Below are 14,817 nucleotides of genomic sequence, written 5' to 3'. Positions count from 1 at the left end.
TCCGGCTGACATAAGACTGGAGCTGAAGAAAACCGGTGCTTCAGCTCCCGAAAGGCCTCCACGGCCGCAGGAGACCAATTAGTCACATCAGAACTAGTGTTGAGCGATACCGTCCGATACTTGAAAGTATCGGTATCGGAAAGTATCGGCCGATACCGGCAAAGTATCGGATCCAATCCGATACCGATACCCGATACCCGATACCAATACAAGTCAATGGGACTCAGGTATCGGACGGTATTCCTGATGGTTCCCAGGGTCTGAAGGAGAGGAAACTCTCCTTCAGGCCCTGGGAACCATATTAATGTGTAAAAGAAAGAATTAAAATAAAAAATATCGCTATACTCACCTGTCCGACGCAGCCGGGACCTCAGCGAGGGAACCGGCAGCGTTGTTTGTTTAAAATTCGCGCTTTTACTTGGTTACGTGAGGTCCCGGCTTGTGATTGGTCAGGGCGGCCATGTTGCCGGGACGCGGACCAATCACAGCAAGCCGTGACGAAATTACGTCACGGCTTGCTGTGATTGGTCCGCGTCCCGGCAACATGGCCGCCCTGACCAATCACAAGCCGTGACGTCACGGGAGGCTGGACACGCGCGCTTTTCAAAATACGCGCATGTCCAGCCTCCCGTGACGTCCCGGCTTGTGATTGGTTAATGGCGGCCATGTTGCCGGGACGTCACTGGAGGCTGGACACGCGCGCTTTTCAAAATACGCGCATGTCCAGCCTCCCGTGACGTCCCGGCTTGTGATTGGTTAATGGCGGCCATGTTGCCGGGACGTCACTGGAGGCTGGACACGCGCGCTTTTCAAAATACGCGCATGTCCAGCCTCCCGTGACGTCCCGGCTTGTGATTGGTTAATGGCGGCCATGTTGCCGGGACGTCACTGGAGGCTGGACACGCGCGCTTTTCAAAATACGCGCATGTCCAGCCTCCCGTGACGTCACGGCTTGTAATTGGTTAATGGCGGCCATGTTGCCGGGACGCGGACCAATCACAGCAAGCCGTGACGTAATTTCGTCACGGCTTGCTGTGATTGGTCCGCGTCCCGGCAACATGGCCGCCCTGACCAATCACAAGCCGGGACTTCACGTAACCAAGTAAAAGCGCGAAATTTAAACAAAGAACGCTGCCGCTTCCCTCGCTGAGGTCCCGGCTGCGTCGGACAGGTGAGTATAGCGATATTTTTTATTTTAATTCTCTTTTTTACACATTATTACATTAATGTTGTTGCGATACCCGATACCCGATACCACAAAAGTATCGGATCTCGGTATCGGAAATTCCGATACAGCAAGTATCGGCCGATACCCGATACTTGCAGTATCGGAATGCTCAACACTAATCAGAACCCTTCTTGGTCAAATCCGTCAAAGGTTTAACCACGCTAGAAAAATTAGCGATGAAACGACGGTAAAAATTAGCAAAACCCAAGAACTTCTGAAGACTCTTAACAGACGTGGGCTGAGTCCAGTCATGAATAGCCTGGACCTTGACTGGGTCCATCTCCACAGTAGAAGGAGAAAAAATAAAACCCAAAAAGGAGACCTTCTGTACTCCGAAGAGGCATTTTGAGCCCTTCACAAATAAAGCATTAGCACGCAGGACCTGAAACACCATCCTGACCTGCTTCACATGGGACTCCCAATCATCCGAAAAGACCAAAATGTCATCCAGATAAACAATCATAAATTTATCCAGATATTCTCGGAAGATGTCATGCATGAAGGACTGAAACACAGAAGGAGCATTAGAGAGTCCAAAAGGCATCACCAAGTACTCAAAATGGCCTTCAGGCGTATTAAATGCTGTTTTCCATTCATCTCCCTGCTTAATGTGCACAAGGTTATACGCACCACGGAGATCTATCTTGGTGAACCAACTGGCACCCTTAATCCGAGCAAACAAATCAGACAATAGTGGTAAAGGATACTGAAATTTGACTGTGATTTTATTCAGAAGACGATAATCTATACAAGGTCTCAAAGAACCGTCCTTCTTGGCCACAAAAAAAAATCCTGCACCAAGAGGGGAAGAGGACGGGCGAATATGTCCCTTCTCCAAAGACTCCTTTATATAACTTCGCATCGCGGCATGCTCTGGTATAGACAGATTAAAAAGTCGTCCCTTAGGGAATTTACTACCAGGAATTAAATTTATAGCACAGTCACAATCCCTATGAGGGGGCAGGGCACTGGACCTGGGCTCATGATAATACATCCTGGTAGTCAGACAAAAACTCAGGGACCTCAGAAGGAGTGGAAGAAGCAATAGACACCAACGCAGCATCGCCATGAATTCCCTGACAACCCCAACTTGACACAGACATAGTTTTCCAATCTAAAACTGGATTATGAGCCTGCAGCCATGGCAGACCCAAAACGACAACATCATGCAAATTATGCAGAACAAGAAAGCGAATCACCTCCTGATGTACGGGAGTCATGCACATGGTCATTTGCGTCCAATACTGAGGCTTATTCTCAGCCAATGGAGCAGCATCAATTCCCCTCAGAGGAATAGGAAACTCCAAAGGCTCCAGGACAAAACCACAGCGCCTGGCAAACGATAAATCCATCAGATTCAGGGCAGCACCCGAATCCACAAAAGCCATAACCGGGTAGGACGACAAAGAACAAATCAAAGTAACAGACAAAATAAATTTAGGCTGCATAGTACCAATGGTGACAGGTTTAGCGATTTTTTTTAAGCGTTTAGAGCATGCTGAGATAACATGAGTAGAATCACCACAGTAAAAGCACAACCCATTTTGACGTCTATGACTTTGTCGCTCAATTCTGGTCAGAGTTCGGTCACATTGCATAGACTCAGGTCTCTGTTCAGAAAATACCGCCAAAGGATGAGCAGATTTGCGCTCCCGCAAACGCCGATCAACCTGAATGGCTAAAGCCATAGAATCACTCAGACTTGTAGGGGTGGGAAACCCCACCATAACATTCTTAACAGCCTCAGAAAGACCTTCTCTGTAATTTGCAGCCAGGGCACACTCATTCCATTGAGTAAGCACCGACCATTTCCGAAATTTTTGACAATACACCTCTGCTTCATCCTGACCTTGAGAGATAGCCAGCAATGCTTTTTCTGCCTGATTCTCAAGATTAGGCTCCTCATAAAGCAGTCCAAGAGCCAGAAAAAATGCATCTACATTAAGCAATGCAGGATCTCCTGGCGCCAGAGAGAAAGCCCAATCTTGAGGGTCGCCACGCAACAAGGAGATAACAATTTTAACTTGCTGAGCGGAATCACCAGAGGAACGAGGTCTCAGAGATAGAAATAACTTACAATTATTCTTAAAATTTAGAAACCTAGATCTATCTCCAGAAAACAACTCAGGAATGGGTATCTTTGGTTCTGACATAGGGCTATGAATAACAAAATCCTGAATACTTTGCACCCGTGCAGCAAGATGATCCACACTAGAAGTCAGAGTCTGAACATTCAAGTCTGCAGCTGAGCTCAAAACCACCCAGAGTTCAAGGGGATGAAAGAAGCTAAACAGACTGCAGCAAAGGAAAAGGAAAAAAAAATGTACTCAGGTCTTCTTTTTATCCCACTTCTGCGATGCATTAAACACTTTTTGGCCTGCTCTACTGTTATGATCCTTAGTGGTTGAGGATCACAAATTATTCCAGCTGAGTAACAAACATAGGACAAGCTCTAGGGAGGTGGTACACTGGACTGACCGCAAATCTGAACCTATCCAACACACTAGAAGTAGCCGGTGAACGTGCCTAAAATCCTAGACGTCTCGAGCCAGCCTGAGGAACTAACTACCCCTAGAGAGAAAGAAAGACCTCACTTGCCTCCAGAGAAATAATCCCCAAAGATATAGAAGCCCCCAACAAATAATAACGGTGAGGTAAGAGGAAGGCACATACACAGGGGTGAAAGCAGATTCAGCAAATGAGGCCCACTAATACTAGATAGCAGAAAATAGAAAAGGGGTCTGTGCGGTCAGTAAAAAACCCTTACAAAATATCCACACTGAGATTTCAAGAACCCCCGCACCAACTAACGGTGTGGGGGGAGAAACTCAGTCCCCTAGAGCAACCAGCAAGCGAGAAAATCACATTTTAGCAAGCTGGACAAGAAACATGATGAATGCTGATAATCAAAAAATAAACAAACAAAAACTTAGCTTGTCTTGGAGAGACTGGGAGCAAGGTAGTCACAAGGAATCTGAAGAGCACTGAATACATTGAGAGCAGGCAAGGAACTGAGTATCCAGGTGAGCTAAATAGGAAACCAACCAAGGATAACGAACCAGCTGATGTTGCCAACCTGCAGAAAGACAACACTACACAGTACCGCTTGTGACCACTAGAGGGAGCCCAAAAATAGAGTTCACAACAGTATGTGCGCTGTCTGAAAATAAAATTGGGCAGCACACGATACTTCAAATGGAGTATCTAATGATAGAAAGTAGGAAGTGTTAGTAAATCAAAATGACAGGTTTTATACCAAACAATGCTGCATAGGGCATAACCAATGCAATTAAAATACAGACGAGAAGTGAGAAGAGAGGAAAAAAAGAGTAGTAAAATAGAAGAAAACGGGAAATATATGCATTTATAATTTGTGCACTCATATGGTGTGGCAAGCTTCGGCTGCATATAATGAACTTTTGTACTTTTTACCTCTTTACAGTATACACGTCCAGTCTATTACTTTGCATTAATATATAAAAAAAGTGAGTAGCAGAAATCTCAATTTTAGATATTGAAGCTTTAAATTCTAATCAATGGTGACCATGCACACTATAACATTGACAGATATGTGGAAGAACAGGAAAAGCCTCAACGTGCCATGTCGCTGCATCAGTAGTAAGGACATCTATCCATGCTGCCGACCAGAAGTGTGCAGTGGGCAAAAACAGGAAAAAGGATTGGTGCTTGAATAAAACATCCGTTTATTTCATCCATTAAAAACAGGGATATCCATGATAAAAAAAAAATACATGTGATTCTTACACTTTCTGGCATAACTGACGTTAGTGATTCTATGACTAAGGGCAGTTATGCCAGGAACTCTGTGTTTTTTAATCATGGATATCCCTGCTTTTAACCAATTAAACAAACGGAAGTTTTACTCAAGCACCTATCCTTTTTCCTTTTTTGCTCATTGGCAGCTAAACTAGTTGATGTCAAATCTGTTGCTAAAACTGATCATAAGAAAACTACATCCAACCCAGGTCCGTAATTATGTTCCAATCCCACAAATAGGACCAATATTCGCATTTATAGATCTTGACCAAAATCAACTAAATATAGAGTCAATAGTGATCAGTAGTGGTCAGTGGTGGGCATAATATATATGAAATGTTCTTTTTTTATTTGTTTAATTTTTAAATACAAATGAATCATAAATAGTGATGAGCAAATATACTCGTTACTCGAGATTTCTCGAGCATGCTCGGGTGTCCCCCAAGTATTTTTTTGTGCTCGGAATTTTAGTTTTTCTTGCCGCAGCTGAATGATTTACATCTGTTAGCCAGCATAAGTGCATGTGGGGGTTGCCTGGTTGCTAGGGATTCCACACATTTACTTAAGCTGGCTAACAGATGTAAATCATTCAGCTGCGGCAAGAAAAACTAAAATTCTGAGCACTAAAAAATACTCAGAGGACACCTGGGCATGCTCGAGAAATCTCGAGTAACGAGTATATTCGCTCATCACTAATCATAAATATACTAAAATGTAACTCTAGACTGAAGGAATTGTAAATATTCTCTACCGAGAACATAAGGACAAGGCTTGATTCACACTTCGTAACCATATTCATGATAGTCTTGTGAGCATCATGGTAAACACATCCACACATAGGGCCCAATTCATCAAAAGGATTTATGCCAGAAAACTGGCATAAACCACTTTTAAGGTTGCAAAAGTTTTGTGCAAAAATTTTGCAACTCTTTCTTTCAAACCAGTTTTGGGCAGTGCCTCTAAAGTGCTACTTCCGGATCGTGTGCACCTGGCCTCATACACATAATTTTTCCATTCATGCTCACTATAGTGCATGTGGCATATCCACCTATCTACTGTGTATGTACCCATGTTAAGCATTTAGTCCACATATATTTTTATACTTCCTCAACTAACCATATATTTTTATACCATGCTCGCTGTGTCTTTATGTAAAATTACACTTCTAGTTATTTAGTACCATGTTTTGTTTTTCAGCACACTGTTGACAGCCTTCTGCAGCACATCTCCCTACTTTACCTTGATATATGTCATTTTATTAAATACATCAATATTATGAGACCTTTTTCTTATGTTTGTGTGTCCCCTGCATCTTCTATACTTAACCAATAAAGCATATATTTATATATTTTCATACATTGTTCTATGGAATCATTTATCGGTACCTTGGTGTTTTGCTCTCTGGATGAAAATTGGCAAGATATCTGTACATATAAAGGCACCATAATGGTTTCCATACACTTAAAGGGAAGCTGTCATCAGAAATTACTTAGAAATCAGGTTTTTGTGTTACTTTAATTTAAAAAAGGCATTTTTTTCTCATATCACAATCTTTATTAAAAACACAAAATCAGTAATCTTACAATTTTCATACTGGCCATAAGGGCTTCTTTACACTCATACAGCCTGATATATCAGGGTGCATTTACAGCAAGACTCCATATTACCAAAGGCAGGATTATAATGACAGGAGGTAACGTCTCTATATACAGTTGATAAGAAAGGATCCACCATTCACAATAGGTGCCATAGCTGACCCTGCTCCCCATCCCTTCACAATGACTTATGCACAGGCTTATTAGACTCTTCAATACAAAAGATAGGGTTGGGCTCTGTTCACTATGGCTATGTAAATGTGTTGTTTTCCAAAACAATTGGAAGTTAAGAGTCCAAAACAGCCACAGTGGCCAGTTTGAAAACTGCAAGATTTCTATTTTTTATTTTTAATGTACAGGGTGGGCCATTTATATGTATAAACCTGGGTGGGTCATTTATATGGATAAACCTAAATAAAATGAGAATGGTTGGTGATATAAACTTCCTGTTTGTGGCACATTAGTATATGGGAGGGGGAAACTTTTCAAGATGGGTGGTGACCATGGCAGCAATTTTGAAGTCAGCTATTTTGGATCCAATTTTATAAATGGCCCACCCAGGTGTATAAACATAAATCGCCCATCCTGTAAAATGGATATGTAAAAAGACTAAAAAAAAGAATAATTTTTTATAAAGCATGATTAACACAAAAATGTGATATAAGCAATTGGTCATTTTCTGATATGACAGTTTCCCCATTTAGATGACTTACCCATAGGAAAAAATCATCAATCTGAGATTGGTGGGGGTACGACACCAGGCAACCAATTTGATCAGCTTGAAAGCAGCTCTGGCAGCCCCTGTATGTAGACATATAAAGAGAAACTGCAGAGCTCAGTTCCATTCCAAATGTGGCAGCCATTGCTGGCTACTGCAGAACAGCTTTTATTCTTGAAAGGCTCCGAACCACTCACAATCAAAAGAATAGAAGCCATTCTGCAATACCTGTCAGCAGGGAATGCTTTCAGCTGATTGGTGATGGTATTGGGTGTTGAATCCCCACCGATCTCTGATCAATGACCTCTCCCACCGATGGGGCATCAATATTGTGTTACTGAACAACCCCTTAAATATGGCAGCTGGCCGAAAGTTAATTTGGCTAATGGCAATCTTTATCTATTCGGTGGTGGTGGCTGTTTATCTGTCATCCACTCACAACATTTACGTTGCCTGAAACAAATATTACTCAGCAGCACATTAACTTGTGTAAACAGGGGATGGGTTGTCCACAATATGCAAAGTGTTTGAAGGGTGATCAAACATAGTATTATTCATTCATCCCCATACAATCTGTATCATTGCGTTTGAAATGGTCTTTAAATAAGTTATGATGTTAAGTCATGATTGAATCTAACCATTTAAAAGGTTTCTTATGGCCCGCATACACATTAGATTCATGTTGGCCGAATCCACCAATATCGACAGGTTAAGCAGGCGGTCTAATGTGCATGGGACTCTGGCAGATTGATGGTTGGGAGAGATGTTGATCATCCATGTCTGATTTCAGACTGCCTATCGCATTGTTCTCCTGGAGATAAGCCAACGTATCACAGAGAACATAGGCCGAATGATCGCTCCTGTCTACGGGACAGTAAGCTGGGATGGCTGTCGGCCGATTGATCAGCCAAAGCATCTTTTTGGTCAACAGTCATCTAATGTGTAACACCAGGTTTAGGGAAGTTTATAATGATTAAGAAGCTATATTCTGAATATATAACAATTGGTTGGTGAAATAAGATCAGTTCAGTTCAGAAATATCTATAACTATAAATGCAATTCACTGTTGCTGCCTGGGCTGTAATACTTTTCCTTCTATGGATCCAATTCTCATGTAAATCATTTGGGATATGTGCATAAAAAGTCAATCTAAAAAGGTAAATGCTGGAATCAACACGATGATGTCTAAGATTATAGATATCTTATCATGTCAATTACCTGGGACTTATTATTTACCAGAGGTGGCCTATACTGTGTAAGATTAGATTACTAGGCTAGAAAACTTCCAATGACATTTGTCCATGGAATACAATGAGGGTTTTGTAGAAAATGCACTCTATAATTACTGATTTATCTTTTCTTGTCCTCAAAAAATATAAGTCCTGCTACTTTTATTTCCAAAAGCAAACTAAATATTTGTGTGAATGAATATATATATATACTCACTGTATATATACAAACTAAAACAAAAAATATATATATATATTTATATAAAAAATAAAGGTGACACTTAAACATCAGAATATAACTCCAAGTAAATCGAACTTCTGTGAAATCAAACTGCCCACTTAGGAAGCAACACTGATTGACAATCAATATCACATGCTGTTGTGCAAATGGAATAGACAACAGTTGGAAATTATTAGCAATTATCAAGACACACTCAATAAAGAAGTGGTTCTGCAGGTGGGGACCACAGACCACATCTCAGTACCAATGCTTTCTGGCTGATGTTTTGGTCACTTTTGAATGTTGGCTGTGCTTTCACACTTGTGGTAGCATGAGACGGACTCTACAACCCCCACAAGTGGCTCAGGTAGTGCAGCTCATCCAGGATGGCACATCAATGCGAGCTGTGGCAAGAAGGTTTGCTGTGTCTGTCAGCGTAGTGTCCAGAGGCTGGAGGCACTACCATGAGACAGGCCAGTACACCAGGAGACATGGAGGGGGCCGTAGGAGGGCAACAACCCAGCAGCAGGACCACTACCCCAGCCTTTGTGTAAGGAGGAACAGGAGGAGCACTGCCAGAGTCCTGCAAAATGACCTCCAGCAGGCCAAAAATGTGCATGTGTCTGCACAAATGGTTAGAAACCAACTCCATGAGGATGGTCTGAGTGTCCAACGTCCACAGGTGGGGGTTGTGCTCACAGACCAACACCATGCAGGATGCTTGGCATTTGCCACAGAACACCAGGATTGGCAAATTCACCACTGGCGCCCTGTGCTCTTCACAGATGAAAGCAGGTTCACACTGAGCACATGTGACAGACGTGATAGAGTCTGGAGGCGCCGTGCAGAGCGATCTGCTGCCTGCAAAATCCTTCAGCATGACCGGTTTGGCAGTGGGTCAGTAATAGTGCGGGGTGGCATTTCTTTGGAGGGCCACACAGCCCTCCATGTGCTCGCCAGAGGTACCCTGACTGCCACTAGGTACCGAGATGAGATCCTCAGACCTCTTGTGAGACCATATGCTGGTGCAATTGGCCCTGGGTTCCTCCTAATGCAGGACAATGCCAGACATGTGGCTGGATTGCGTCAGCAGTTCCTGCAAGATGAAGGCATTGAAGCTATGGAGTGGCCCACCCATTTCCCAGACCTGAATCCGATTGAACACATCTGGGACATCATGTCTCGCACCATCCACCAACGTCACGTTGCACCACAGACTGTCCAGGAGTTTTCAGATGCTTTATTCCAGGTCTGGGAGGAGATCCCCCAGGACACCATCTGCCGCCTCATCAGTAGCATGCCCAGGCATTGTAGGGAGGTCATACAGGCACGTGGAGGCCACACACACTACTGAGCATCATTTCCTTGTCTTGAGGCATTTCCACTGAAGTTGGATCAGCCTGTAGTTTCATTTTCCACTGATTTTGAGCATGATTCCAACTCCAGACCTCTGTGGAATGTTAGTTGTGATTTACATTGATCATTTTTAGGTTTTATTGTTCGCAACACATTCCACTATGTAATGAATAAAGATTTACAACTGGAATATTTCATTCAGTAATATCTAGGATGTGGGATTTTAGTGTTCCCTTTATTTTTTTGAGCAGTGTATAACATATATATACTGTGTGTATATATATATATATACATATATATATACTAAAATCCATCCACTATTACATGTTGAATCATAAATCCCATGAAATAGCTTGGCTCATACTATAAAGATCATTGTTTGCATTTTATGCTCCCATCACTCCAGACAGGCAGTTTAATACACCTCCCTTCTCTTTCCAAGAGACTGTAATATTCTTCCAATAAGCCCCATTGTAAAGGTCACAGGTATTGGAAGCCTGAATGTCAGGGGTACCATTCTTTCTGTGCTAGTTACATTGGTAATCGATTTTGATCACTTGCTATTGTGTGATATGTATTAACTTTGGAAAATCAGAGCCCCAGATGTTTCTTCCATTAATCTGTTCTATCCGTAGGAAACTCTCTTTATAAACAAGGGGAACTAAAATCCAAAAGGGTAAAGTAGATCCACAAGCAGAGAGCCTATATATAAAGTGTAGCAAGTTGCTACTAGCAACCCTTGCATTTATAGATACAAGATATAATGGCTACAGCAATGTCTTTTATTCCAATCTCTCCATAAAATAATTGCTAATGAACAACTCAAATGGATTTCATTTGCAGAAAATGATATGTGTCAGACATCCAGTGTCCTGTGTGATTCTATTATATTTTCACCAGCTCAACAAGTCTCCAGGGACCTCCCTGCTCTTCTGCTGAGCAGACAGATTTTGGTGTGGACTGTTGCTAACATGCCTCTCAGTCTCATATGTTCCAAAAGTCATATATCACCTTTTATGTTCTGGGGTCATACTTCACTCATATAGACAGCAATGACACACATTGTACTGGGGATGACAGCAACTGTCTTTGCAAATAGCTTATCACTGTACTCTAATATAGAGAAAAGACAAAGTTTTAATCCCACAGTTTCTTATCTAGATCAAGCATAAGACATTGTGGGATTTACACTAAGAATTGGATGATTCCTAAATGTCATATTATCCCTAAGAGGTGACTTCACATAGTAAATGGCAATTAAAAAAAAGCATTATCTGAAGAAAGTAAGAAAAACAACTGAACTCGATCAGATCAAACTTAGTATAGACACACTGTATGTGTGTGTGTGTGTGTGTGTATGTATATATATATATATATATATATATATATATATATATATATATATATATATATTTCTTTGCATTTCTTAAAAATCCCTCCCCACCCCCCACTGCTTGTTTACTCTGAAGAGGTGTCACACCATCATAGTCACTTTAGGGTGTATTTAACAAGTCTGCAAAGGAGGAGCAAAGCCGTGTAAAAAAAAACTGCACCACATTCCTATTAGTACAAACAGTGGTGTCTAATAATAAGAGGTGATTAGGTTATTGCAGTATTATTTCTATTTTCAGTTCCTCAAACAGATCACTTTGTGGGATTACACAACCTGCTCAACTAAAAGGCAAAGACTTCTGATCACCCACAAGTCCCACTTTCATTGCTTTCCTTTTGGAAGTCCCCTGTCCCTTAAGCAGTCACCGAGGCAATCCAGAGGCAAGCGCTGCCGAATATTGGGGCTGTATCACTACACTGTGTTCCTAATCACTTCACTAGAAAAACCATTACTGCAGAAAGACAGCGACATCCTAGAAACAGTAGAATACCTAGCATTACTCATTGGGCTTCTGATTGCACTATATAGTAATGGTGGTGTAATATTGATTGCATAGTAGAATGTCGTATATACAGTAGTAAAGCATTGCATAGCATAACACTGTACATAGTATAGTATAGTGCTGCATAGTAGAATATTGTATACAGTATAGTGCTGCATAGTAGAATATTGTATATAGTATAGCATTGCATAGTAGAATATTGTATATAGTATAGCATTGCATAGTATAATACTGTATATAGTGCTGCATAGTATAGTGCTGCATAGTAGAATATTGTATACAGTATTGTGCTGCATAGTAGAATATTGTATATAGTATAGCATTGCATAGTATAATACTGTATATAGTGCTGCATAGTATAGTGCTGCATAGTAGAATATTGTATATAGTATAGTGCTGCATAGTAGAATATTGTATATAGCATAGTACTGCATAGTATAATACTGTATATAGTACAGTATAGGATAGTAGTACATAGTATAGTGTATATAGTGTAGTGCTGACTAGTATAATATTACAGTATAGGATAGTAGTACATAGTATAGTGTATATAGTGTAGTGCTGACTAGTATAATATTGTATATAGTACAGTATAGGATAGTAGTACATAGTATATTGTATATAGTGTAGTGCTGAGTAGTATAATATTACAGTATAGGATAGTAGTACATAGTATAGCGTATATAGTGTAGTGCTGAGTAGTATAATACTGTATATAGTACAGTATAGGATAGTAGTACATAGTATAGTGTATATAGTATAGTGCTGACTAGTACACTATTGTATATAGTACATTCTAGTATACTGCTGCACAGTACGATATTACATGTAGTACAGAATAATCTAGTACTTCTTGTCTATCCATGGAATATGTGGTGCTCTAGAAATAACAATGCTTATTAGTAGAAGTGCAGAGCATAGCATAGTAGTGGGCTGCCCAGGACTTCCACAGTAACTCGCTGCCCCAGCCTGAGCCCCCCGTTGCACATGCCCCGTGTCACGCCGTGGTACCCACCGTCCCTGGTCCCGCACATTAGCGGAGCTCCCGTGCCGCGCACTTGTAGCTGTCCATGGTGCTGGCGCCGGCTGCTAGTCCACAGCTCCTCACTCGCTGCCTCTCTTCCATGTGAACTGCAAATCCTCCCACTGGCAGCTATTGGTCTCCTAACTCCCCTAATCCACCTCTTAGCAGACGCTCGCCCTGACCACGGGCAAGGAAAGCTTCTCCTCAGCTGGCCGCGGTAGGTGCCGTCAGCACAGGCACTGCGCGCTGTATGAAGGGGCTCTGCCGCCTCTTTAGTGGTGGGCTGCTCTCTGTCATTCACGTCCTCCCATACACTGTGCTCAGGCTCTAGGAATGGCACTGCTCACACTGAGGCTTCCATTGTTTAGTGATTCATTAGAACATGGAGTGCTGGCCGGGAGACACTGGAGAAGAGGGGAAGCTGCACTGAGAGCCCACCATGCTGCAGAGGTCCCTCCCTGATCAGACCCGACCCCACACAGGGACCCCTGTAAACTTGTAGCTTTAGTTCCTTCATCATTACCTTACACGCTTGGACCCAAAGCTCTTAATCACTGCATGTTGAGACACTGAAGGCTCCTGTGAAATGTCTCACACTTGCCCAGTGGCTAATCAGACATGCTTGACATGGGAATAACACTGATTAGCACCGCATGTCACTACAGAATACGACTACTGCAGACACAGTGGCCAGAAACCTGAGACTCCTACAGCTGGCCAGCAGGAAGCCTGAGCATCAGCAGGCACCAGCCATCCAGAACCAGGCAACAGCCATCCAGAACCAGGCACCAGCCATCCAGAACCAGGCAACAGCCATCCAGAACCAGGCACCAGCCATCCAGAACCAGGCACCAGCCATCCAGAACCAGGCAACAGCCATCCAGAACCAGGCGGGATCACTGGGATCCTGGCTATGAGTCCATCCTGCTCAATGCAGAAAGCTTCACAGCTCAACAGCAACCTCCTGCCATCCCCTCCCTGGCAGGCAGCTTAACCCTGTCAGCACCAGAAAGCTGGGACAGGAAAGATTCTCCTTCACAGCATTACTTGTGTGTGTGTGGGTATTAACTCAATGATGCTTACACCTTTAATGCCACATTCACAACCACCATATCTTAGTAATGTATGACTTTGCACCATATATGTATACTTATGAGTGTCTCAGTGTACAGAAAATGTTAGTATTTGCATCTGCTCTCACAAAAGGCAAAAGCAATGGCTGATTCATGTTGCCTAAACCACAGGTAACAGGAATCAGGTCCCGCTGCACCATTGTAGCCTGGTATGTTTCTCTCTAAAATGCTCCGGCGGTTCAGGAAAAACATCATTTATAGATGTGGCCAGGGATCATAGGCAGAGAAGTTGTCTAGTCCATTGACGTCCCCAGCTGATTGCTCCCTGCATTGTTTTAGGTGATTCCCTGGTTTCTCCAGTGAATAAGATACCTAGCTGCAGTTGAACAGCCAGGCTTTGATTCATGCTGCCCATGGTTTGGGCAGTGTGAATAAACTGACAAATTCCCTTTATATAAACTAATAAAAATATGCTGATCTGTCATTAAAGATTATTATCATCTTAATCCTATAAACAATTAATTCCTAACTTCCATCACTTTCCATAAAGGATATACGTATACATAGAAGTACAAAAAAGGCAGCACACTATAGCAGTTTTAAAAAAGTTAACAAAATTTTAATTTGCCAAGTGTGCAATAAAGCAACACTTCAGCTCCAAAGAGCCTCTGTCAGATTGGTCAGCAATAACATGATTGCTGC

General features: G+C 42.2%; 1 protein-coding gene across 2 annotated transcripts in view; it reads right to left on the bottom strand.

Moving 5' to 3' along the window:
- Positions 1-13,522, bottom strand: part of GRM8 (glutamate metabotropic receptor 8) — a 1,957,382-nt gene extending 1,943,860 nt beyond the window's left edge. The window contains exon 1 of one of the 2 annotated variants that reach the window (XM_077264926.1): positions 13,034-13,522. The gene's annotated coding sequence lies outside the window, so the exon portion shown is untranslated. The remainder of the gene's footprint in view (positions 1-13,033) is intronic. The other variant, XM_077264927.1, reaches the window with a different exon arrangement.
- Positions 13,523-14,817: the final 1,295 nt, after the last annotated feature.

The sequence above is a fragment of the Ranitomeya variabilis genome, chromosome 5 (genome assembly GCF_051348905.1).
Source record: "Ranitomeya variabilis isolate aRanVar5 chromosome 5, aRanVar5.hap1, whole genome shotgun sequence".
In the NCBI taxonomy this organism is placed as follows: Eukaryota; Metazoa; Chordata; class Amphibia; order Anura; family Dendrobatidae; genus Ranitomeya; species Ranitomeya variabilis.
The sequence above is the reverse complement of the archived record's forward strand: the minus strand, read 5'-3'. Positions and strand labels throughout refer to the sequence as shown.